We start from the raw sequence: 11,599 nt of genomic DNA on the forward strand, positions 1-11,599 counted from the left end.
AATAAATATGCTTTAAAATGTGGTCCTACCGATGCACTGGTTAATCTATGTTTTTCTCCATTTTCTAATTGTGTGCACATTTTGCTACGTCAGAGGTTGGCAGCCAGACAAGTGGTCGAATCGAGCTGAAAATTGACACTGGCATAGAAGGTGCGATGAGGCAGAGAGTTGAGTAGGTTAAAACTCGCCATCTAGAAAGACGTGGTTGCTATTGTGAGAAGAGTGATTTTTCTATCTATTCAAAGGGCTCTAAGACCCTCCAGATTGGCGCAATTGGCATCTAGTCTAATCTATAAAATGAAGAAGGCGAACGTTGATACAAATTGGATTTTTATGTAAAAGTGGTTGCTTTGGTGTGAAAACGGGGGTTTTATTGATTTTCGAGGACACTTGGAGGACTAGATTAGACAACTTTTGCTCGATTTCAATCAAATTTTCAACATGGTAAAGTGGAAGCAGATTTGTAATTTAAGCATGGAAAATGGGTTCAAAATTTTGAAAATTAAGGCAAGATTTTTGAAGTTGAAAAAATTTCTCATTTTTACATATTTTTGCCTTCTATTTTTTATTGTTTACAGTTTCCATTTTTTCTAAAAGAAATTTACCGCTGCATGTAGCCCATGTTTACAGCTTTCATGCATGGTCAATCATCAAAAAATTCCCAAAATAAGTTCTAAATTTAACAAAGAAATCTTTTTTTTCCTTATTTTTAATTGCTCAAATAGTGGCACATACAAAAGGCAAGTGTGCTTCTGTTGTCACTGCCTGATATTTATGATTGATCTTTCAAAATATTTTCTTTCTCAACTTACTCAAGATCTTTTGTTTTTTATAAATGGGAGAGAGATAGATAGAGAAAGATAGAAAGAGAAAGCGAGGGAGAGTACGAGAAAGGAAGAGTAAGAAAGTGGGAAAGTGAGAGAGAAAGGAGAGAGAAACAAAGAGGGAAAATGTGACGATAAGAAACAAAAAGAAAGCAACAGAAAGTAACAGCCACACCCTCATCCACGCGTAGAGTGGGTCACCTTAAGCTAGTCTTATATATTAAAAGACAAGTTGTCTGTCTGTGTGTGTTGTGTGAACCACTTCTACTCCTACAATTTTCAACCGAATTTCACCAAATTTGACAGGAGTGCTCTCTTTGACTTAGGACGCTTTTTCTTATAATTTTTTCCTCAAAATTCCATGCCTCCAACATAAATAGACTGCTCTCAATTCACCTAGGATTTGGCTTGAGCCAGAGAAAAAAACGTGACACACACCTAGCTGGAAAAAATCAATACTTTACTTTGTCAGCCGTGGCGAGCTCTTATCAATTGCTTGCACAGTACTGCCAGCAGTATTCATTTGCAAGTTACGATTTGCTTCTGTTTTCACATGAGCGCTTTTTTACATATAATTATTCCAACTTAAACTAAGCACTTCAAAACTCTTATGCGAAATTAAAAATCCTTAATTCGGTCTCTTTGATTAACATTTTTGCCAACTACATTTTACTAATTTCTGGGTGCTACACATTCACTGCTTTTTCCTTAGGACTTTTTCTATTAAGTTGGAATAATTATATGTAAACTGATAATTTTCCACCATGCCATGACACAAAAGATCCAATATAGGTTGGCAAACAAATGCTGCAAAGAAAAGGAAACATACGCATGCTAATGAATCTACAGAGGATGCTGTCAGGAGGAACTCTCACAATGCACTTACGACGGCTTCAGTGCGAAGAAGGGAAAGTGAAGAGCAGCATTGTGATCGGTTAGCACATATTGCTGCGCAATGAGCCACCCAGAGCAATGAGCAATATTCAGCACGCCGAACAAAAAATGCTTCCTCTACTGCTGCTGCATGAGCTTCAGAGACTGCAGCACAATGTGCAGATCAACTTACAAGAGATGCTTCCTTAACTGCTGTTGCACGAGCTGCAGAAACTGCAGCACAATATGCTGATCAACTTATAAGAGATGCTGTAGAAACTGCTGCTGCGCATGCTACAGAGACTACAGGAGAAAGACAACAATGGATGTTGCTCTATGCAGCGAACAGGAAAACATCAGGTAGCCATACCCTTGTCACCTTATTTATTTCATTAGTGTAATCTTCACAGTATGCTTTCCGTTAAGTGCCCCCAGTTGTGAGGTAGGCAACAGATACTACACTTTTCATCTTTTTTTGTACAGGCCACACATCAAATTTTTTGTTCAGATAATGTTGTATGTGCAACCCAGCGAAACTGCAGGTAAATATACTATTTCTCTTTATTTCATATCTTTATGCTCAACCTTTCCATCTGCTAAACAGCAGTTATGTGGTAAGGAAATAAAACTCAATTACTGCTGGTTTTTACAGATCGACCTACTGTCCCAATAGAAAACAATGACAATGGTGTGGATATATGACTCTGCATGTTCATTATCATTCTGAAAGATTGCGTTTCCCTCCAGACACAGTTCCGCAATCATAGGATGAATTTGATCAGATAAAATGTTTAAACAGTCTTGACCATTAATTCTGCCAAGGGAAACCATTGGGCTGGTGGATTTCCAAGATATAGCACCCCAACCCCCAGATCATCCTACATGTTTAACAGTTGGAAGAAGGCAGTCTGGGTCAAATGATTCTTTTGGCTGTCTCCACACGCATACTCGGCCGTTTTGGTTTTCTTCCAGAGTTTTGTTTTGATGAGGAGGTTTTTCCCTCTCTCAAAGGCTGTGCTTCTTGATACACCAAACATTTCGGCTGTTTTTGTCACGCTAGTGCCTGCCATATGAGCACCATCAATTTGACCTCTTTGAAAGTTTGATAGATCTGTCATTTTAATAACCTTTTTCTGGTGATATCTGAAACGAAACAGCAATTTTAGCAAAATGTATTAAGCAACACTAATAATAAATAAAAAAGCATAAAAATAAACAATCTTTTGAAGGTTTTATTGATATTTCAAAATTATGATGATAGGTGTTTCCATTATTTTGTCCAACCCCTGTATATATACATATATATACACACTCATATATATATACAACAAGCTTCTTTCAGTTTCCATGTACCAAATTCACTCACAAGGCTTTGGTCGGCCCGAGGTTACAGTAGAAGACACCTACCCAAGGTGCCACGCAGTGGGACTGAACCCATATACATATATATATATATACATACATATATATATATTCATACATATATACACATATATGTACATACACACACATATATACAAATATTCTATAATTATAATCAAGGGTCAGCTAATTGCTTCACCACACACCAAATGTAGAAATAGGAGTTAAAATGTCTTTTCAACTACCATAAAGATCTCCCAGATAGTAACACGCTTTTTTTTTTTGTTGCTGTCTGGGAGATCTTTATGGTAGTAGAAAAGGCATTTTAATTCCTATTTCTTAATTCAGTGCATGGCAAAGCATTTAGCTGACCCCTGATTATAATTATAGAATATTTGTATAATTTTACCTAAAAAGGTTATTTTAACGTACCGAACTACTTGGTAAAATTATTAATTAATTAATTAATTTTACCCTTTTATTATTATTGAAATATAAGTTACTCCCTGATTGAAAACTGCAATTTCTGCGGGATTACTTGTAACATGCACATACGTGTTCACATTCGGCTGTATATTTTTGTAAGTGTTGGTTGAATATCGGTTATGAAATGATGCTTGATCATGTACATACTTAGTCCTGACACATTCAAATTTACATTTCGAAATGCTACACTGAAGATGAGAAATAATTAAATAAATATAATTTTACTTTAGTCTCAAAATGCATATGTAGCTAATCTGAGTCATTATTTTTTTCTTTTTGCCTAAGTAAGAAAGTGTGTTACTGTCTGGGAGATCTTTATGGTAGTAGAAAAAGCATTTGAACTCTCATTTCTAAATTCGGTGCGTGGTGAAGCAATTAGCTGACCCCAGATTATAATTATGTTTATAATTATAGAATATTTGCATAATTTTACCTAAAAAGGTTATTTTAATATATCGAACTACTTAGTAAAATTATTAATTAATTTTACCCTTTTATTATTATTGAAATACACACACACACACATATATATAGGCACAGGCGTTGCTGTATGGTATGTAGCTTGCTTACCAACCACATGGTTCCGGTTCAGTCCCATTGCATGGCTACCCTTGGGCAAGTGTCTTCTACTATAGCCTCAGGCCGACCAAAGCCCTGTGAGTGAATTTGGCAAACAGAAACTGAAAGAAGCCCATCGTATATATATATGTGTGTATGCTAGTGTTGTCCCCTCACCATCGCCTGACAACTAATGGTGTGTATACGTCCCCATAACTTACCGGTTCGGTAAAAGGAACTGATAGAATAAGTATTAGGCTTACAAGAAATAAGTCCTGGGATCGATTTGTTTGACCAAAACCGGTGCTTCAGCATGGCCGCAGTCAAATGACTGAAACAAATAAGACTATATCAATCTATATAATAAAAATGGATGTCCGTGTGTGTATATCTGTGTCCACCTATAAAAAAAAAACTACTGCGTCAATATAAAAACTAAAATGGTAGTGGTCCTGAGTCTCTAACGGCCCTCCGAAGTGAGCTACCGGTCGTTTTCCAGCACGTACAAATTTGCATTTCAAAAATAAATGAAGGGTCTAAGGGAGATAATTATTATAGCATTAACATACACTACTTCCAAATTAATATTAAAGAAATGGTCTAAGGGACATAATCATTATAGGATTTCAAAATACGGTGTGACACTTTTCTGTAGGTATGCTGTGTGTGTAATATAACGCCACAGATAACACGTGTGTGGGAGTGTAGAACTGTAATAAGCTCCATTACCTCGTATCGCTATAAGTATTATTTTATTTTCGTTCTGTATTTATATTTGTTGAAGATCAGTTTTCTTTTTTCGCTGCTTACCTTCACAATAGAAACCGTAGATCACTTTTATTTTATTCCCTGCTACTTTCAGAACAGAAACTGTAACTTTAGATTTAACTCCAACATTTTCCCTTTGTTTTACACATTCCACATCAGAATTTATGAAGTCAGCTGTCATTCTCCTATCCTACTTTAGCATATTTGTACAACTTTTTATTTGAAACTATCCATTTTTCCTACACATAAGAAAAAATTCAGTGGGGCACTCTTCTGTAGGTATGCCATATGTGTAATGTAATGACACACACATAACGTGTCATGTGTGTGCATAACTGTAATAACCTCTATTACTTTATAATGCTATAAGAAAAAGAGGAGCCGACGTTGAGGGTCGTCCAAGTATAAAATTATTTGACTCAACAATCGGAAAAGTTTCCTCTGTGCATCCCAGTCACTATGAATGTTTCTTTTTGAGGCTGCTTCTTCATGAAATAAGAGTACTGACTTCCTTCTTCCTAATTGATGGTCAAACTGTTCATAATTATACAGAAGCATGTTTAGCCTTAAATTTCTTAGATGGCAATCAGTGGGATAGAACAATGGATTCAGTGTCATGCACACCTATTTCTTTCAGAGATCTTTTTGTAATTCTTCTCCTGAATTGTGAAGTAAGTAATCCTTTAGTGTTGTGGCACAAATATAAGAATAATTTATCAGAAGACTACAAATGTCTAGCACAATTAAGATTCCCTGAGAGGAAAATAGCATTCAATGATGACATATATCTCGCTACATTGGTTGATATTGAAGATTGCATTGTATTGACGAGAGGGAAGGAGCTCGGCAAGTTTGGCTTACCTGAAACTCATCGAAATGAGCTGAATAATTTGATCGGAGAGGTTTTGTGAGAAACTTCATATGATATTGATTCATTAACAAGATTCCTTGAAGAAAAAGACCTGAAACTTTCACCAGACCAACAACTTGCATATACAACAATCATTGAACAAGTGACACATAAAAGAAGATTATATTTTTTAGATGTGGAGGCACATGGCCTAGTGGTTAGAGCAGCTGACTCACAGTCAAGGGATTGCAGGTTCAAATCTCAGACTGGGCGATGTGTGTTTATGAACAAATTTGTCCTGATCAAAAGGCCTGACGGGGGAAGGCATGGTCTGATATCGAATAAACAAAAATTTATATAAGACATTCTATTGTAAAAATTGCCCAGCAACGACAGGCTATTCATCTATGAAAGACGTTATAGTTTTATTGTTTCAGTATATTGGTAAAATTTTGATAAATCGTAATATGGTGACTTGAAAGCAAATATAAAAAACACTACCTTTCACTTGTTAGTTTTACATTTGCTGTTGGACATATTGTAAAAGTTTTGACTGAGCATACGATCGTTAATTAAGTCATAGGTAAAGTTAAAGAACAAAGTATTAAAAAAAAACAAACCGATGTTCCCTTCAGTAAACACATTCTTTCCCTCCTGCTGTCTCTCACATTCAGTTGAAAAAAACCGCATTATTTATGGGATGACCCAATATGCACACACAAACATACACAAACACAGCACAAGCTCAAATGTTTAATCATTGTACTTTTACAATTGTAAGTACATTCTGTTAAAGAATAGATTTGAGTAAAATTATGTACAATGATTAGTAAAGAAAAATAATAACTTCTTAAAGTCATTTCTATAACAGAAAAACTTTTCACCTTTGTCAAATAAGAGTAAAAACCAATAAAAATGAAAAGTTCTAAACATAAAAACTATCAGTTCTAAATGAAGAGAACAAATAAACAAAGTAGAACTGGAAATAGAATAATTTCAACTGAGAATCAAAACCAAGTGTTGAGCAATATTAATTTTAAATAATAGTTTTAAATTTTGGCAGAAGGCCTGAATTTATTTTAAATATTGAATGCCAAAATTACCATAATAAGCTTTGTTCTCAAACACAAAAATCAGTTTAAAAATGAGCATATTTAAATAGTCAGATTTCCGGAAGTGCCAGAAACTTTAAAGGATGGGAAAAAAAAAAATGGACATAACTAAGCAGGGAAATAACAAAGGAAATATTAAACATTTTTATTTAAATAATATGAGACCATAACCCTTGGCCTATACCAGTGGTGTAACCAGCCCACTAATGCGTACCTTTCCTTCATTGGACACTTCAGCTTAAATCTTGGACTTTTCAGTGTCAGGCCTGCGTGCCTCCACAACCGACAATTGTGTCTCCCCCTGCCACTGCCGTGGAGGAGGCGGAACAGCAACAGCAGCAACAACAACAGTAGCAACAACAAAATCAACCACAACTAGAGCAGCAGCAACAACAAAATCAACCACAACCAGCAGCAGCGGCGGCGGCGGCGACGACGACGGCGACGGCGACGACGACGACGACAACGACGATTGACCAGTGCGGTTCTTGCAGAACTGCAACAATCGATCTGTGCTTTAAGAGGGGAAGTTGCAGGAATAAAAGCAAGCATTCAGGTTGGACTCCACAATGAAGGGTCTTATCGGAATGCTCTGCTAAAGAACCTCCCTGTACCTCTTGCCGCATCTAAGACCACGGATTCTGCTACCCGTGAAGTTATTGTCATTGGGGTGCCAGAAGACATGGCTGATCTTCAGGCATTTGCTGCCAACTCAGCCAAAGACCTAGGCTGCGTTCCCCCAACAGGTGCTCTCCGCCTTGGACGACCTGGCCCAAAACCCAGGCTCATCAAGCTGTCTTTTCCAGACCACGCTGAGGCAACCGCATACCATCTGGCCTCAGTTAAAGCTGGGCGTGAAAATCGGACGACCCTCCAAACACGCCCAGGCTTACCATCCGATGTATGTCCGAAGCTACGTGTAGCGGCTTCCCTGAACCGGAACTCAGCTCTACAGGAAAGCTTCAGTCTTCGTGAAGATGGACAAATCTGGAGATTTGTTAAGACGGGTGAAACGTGGAAGAGAGATAACAGCTGGTCTGAGTGCTCTCTACCCACAATGACTGACACTGAAAAAAAAACTAAAAAAACTACAGCAACTCAGGGAAACTAAATCTGAACAACCTGCCATCCTCTACACACCATCATAAACTGCAAGCAGGGTACAAATTGTTGTCCTTAAATGCTCGCAGTTTGTGCAACAAAATTCATTTGTCCAACGCCTACGTTGGAAGTATTGACCCTGACTTCATCACTGTCACGGAAACATGGGCGCATTCCTTACTCTGTGATGGGGTTTTCAACATCACTGGGTACAACCTCTTCCGCAAGGACCACATTAACCGCCGTGGTGGTGGTGTGATGGTCTACGTTCGTTCAAATTTTTCAGTAATTCCTTGTGCCGATTTGAACGAATCACAAGAAGAAGTTTTTTTCTGTGATGTACGTATGACCATGTCAACACTCCTGCTTGGTGTTGTTTATCGTCCCCCAAATTACCATCGGGACACACAGCTTTGCGATATCCTCCGAGTTGCTGCCAGGAAAACAGCCACTTATGTTTTCATTGCAGGCAATTTCAATCATCCTGAGATCAATTGGGAAACCTTCCATTGGCCACAGAGTGCAAACGATTTTGTTGAGCTTGTACTGGACTCAAACTGGTCACAAGTAGTCACCTCTCCAACAAGAGGCGACAACACCTTGGACCTGCTCTTCACCACAACTCCTGAAGCGGTTATCAATTGCACTACGGAGGAACCTCTAGGTGACTCTGATCATGCTATGATCATCACCAATCTGGCTCTTGCGGGCAACAAAAACCTGAACCATCTCCAAACTGCTTCCTTCGATTGGAAGAGAGCAGATTGGAACCTGTACCACACTGAACTACAGCACCCAAACTGGCGTGAATTCTACAACTCTGGAGATGTGAATACTATACTCCAGAGTATCCTGGACTCAATATGGGCAGCATGTGCAGCATCAGTGCCATGTAAACAGAAAAAGAAGAACCGCCCCAAAAGTGCAATTTGGGAAACTTCAGCGGTCCGACTTGCCAGGAAGGAACGTCGAACAGCTGAACGGGATTACAAGTTGCATAAATCAGACACCAACAGGAAGAAGCGGAATAAATCTTCCAACCATCTCAAGCAAGTGACAAAAAAAGCAGTGCTTGAATTTGAACAGTGCATAGCAGCCAATCCTGACAGCAAGGTTTTCTGGAAATATGTGCATTCGAAGCAGAGACCTCCCTCTCCAGTGGGCCCTCTTCGCAAACCTCACACAAACCAGATCACTGACGACCCCAAGGAATGCGCAGAACTCATTGCCGAGTGCTATGCAAACATATTCACTGTTGAAAGTCAAAATGTACCATCTTCACCATCTCTAACAGCAAATTCCATAACAACTATGGAATTTACACCTGCAATGCTGCGACGTCACCTTCAAAATAAGCGCAACTATGCCTCCCCTGGTCTTGATGGAGTTACATACCTGCTTCTCAAACGTGGCAGGTACTTCCTTTTACACCAGCTCTCTACTTTCTTCCAGTACTGTCTCAACAATGGTGCTACTCCGGAACAGTGGAAAACTGCCAGTGTCATTCCTCTGTTCAAGAAGGGCGACCGCACATCACCTGTCAACTATCGCCCAGTCAGTCTCACTAGCTGTATTGCAAAACTGATGGAATCGTGTGTCAGAGAAACACTTTGGAACTTCTGGAGCTCACACAGTCTCATCCGACCCTCACAATATGGATTTGTCCCTAACTCCAGCTGCAGTGATCAGCTTGTCGAGTTCCTTGAGGACATTACTCAGATCACTGATAGTGGCTCATGGGTGGATGTTGTCTACCTTGACTTTGCTAAGGCTTTCAACTCTGTGCCACACAAAAGGCTTATGGTGAAACTCTCTGCAATGGGTGTGAGGGATGACCTTTTTAACTGATTGAAGTCCTTCATTCTCAACCGAAAGGAGGTAGTCACAGTTCTAGGACAGCATTCTACACCACATGAGATGTCATCAGGTGTACCACAGGGATCTGTCCTTGGTCCCCTCTTGTTTGTGGCATACATTAATGACATAGATGCAAATTTAAAGAATGCCACAGTATTAAAATACGCAGATGACATCAAGCTGTACCTTGAAATCAAGAGGACAGATCCTGTTGTCTACAGCTCTTTCCTGCAATCAGACCTGGACACAATGCAGCAATGGATCACAGACTGGCAACTGAAACTGGCTGTGGACAAGTGTACCACCATGCATTTTGGGAGAAAAAACCCTGCGTCCACATACTCCCTCCACAACATTGATATCAAGAAATCCTCTTGCGAGCGTGACCTAGGCATCACTGTCAGCAGTGATTTGCGTTGGACAAAGCATATCTCTAAAATTGTCAAGAAGGCCGAGGGTGTCTTGGCATCACTCAGCAAGACTTTTGTTAGCCGCTCTCCAGCCATCTATTTAAAACTGTATACAGCTATGGTACGACCACACTTGGAATTCGCATCATCAGTTTGGAACCCCTATCTTGCTCAGAACATTGACCTCCTGGAATCTGTTCAGAGACGTGCAACCAAACGCATACCCTCCATCAGACACCTACCATATTCTGAGCGCCTTGTTTCCCTGGGCATGGATTCACTGAAGCTCCGGCGTCTGGCGACGGACTTGGTAAACGCCCACAAAGTTGTCAACCACCTCACCAATAACAACACTGAACACCTTTTTGATCTCCATGTGTCTAACACACGTGGACATGCCTACAAAGTCAGAAAACAACACAGCTCCCATGACTTTCGGAAACATTTCTTCACACTCAGATTTGCTGAAGCATGGAATAAACTGCCTGCATCAGTTGTTGACTGCCATGACACTGCATCCTTTAAGGCCCTCATGCTTTCCAAAATCCGTCGAAACTACACCTGATTATATATACACTTTCGATGAGTTGTAGTGCACCTGAGCACTGTACACAATGTTTATTATTATTATTATTTAAACTCTGCTTGCAAAGACCTGTTGAGGCAAGTGAAATCAAAATCAAATTCGATGACTGGCATCCGTGCTAGTGGAGCGCTAAGAGCACCATTCGAGCGTGATTGTTGCCAGAGCAGCTGACTGGCTTCCATACCAGTGGAACATAAAAGGCACCATTCAAGTGTGATTGTTACCAGCATCACCCAACAGGCACTTGAAAAAATGTATTCGAGCAAGGTCGTTGCCAGTGCCACTGGACTGGCTTCTGTGCAGGTGGCACATAAAAAGCACCTTTTGAGCATAGTCATTGCCAGTACCACCTGACTGGCACATAAAAACACCCACTACACTCTCAGAGTGGTTGGCATTAAGAAGGGCTGTAGAAACTCTGCCAGATCAGATCGGAGCCTGGTGTAGCCATCTGGTTCGCCAGTCCTCAGTCAAATCATCCAACCCATGCCAGCATGGAAAACAGACGTTAAACGATGATATTGATGATGAATTGTAATATTTAAATTAGTAACATACCAAAATTTAGGCACAAAATCAACAAATTTTGAGAGGAGGGAATTAATTGATTACATTGACCACAGTATTTTACTGGTATTTTATCAATCCTGGAGGAAATGATGATGATGGAGGAAAGGAAGATAAAAGTGCCTTCAGCAGAATTTGAACTTAGAATATGAAGTGTTATACCTAAATACTGCAAAGAATTATGTCCACAGCCCAAAAGATAATCTCACATATACAAATTTTAAAATTTAAAGCTAATTACACAT

The sequence above is a fragment of the Octopus sinensis genome, linkage group LG3, assembly GCF_006345805.1.
Source record: "Octopus sinensis linkage group LG3, ASM634580v1, whole genome shotgun sequence".
NCBI classification, from domain to species: Eukaryota; Metazoa; Mollusca; class Cephalopoda; order Octopoda; family Octopodidae; genus Octopus; species Octopus sinensis.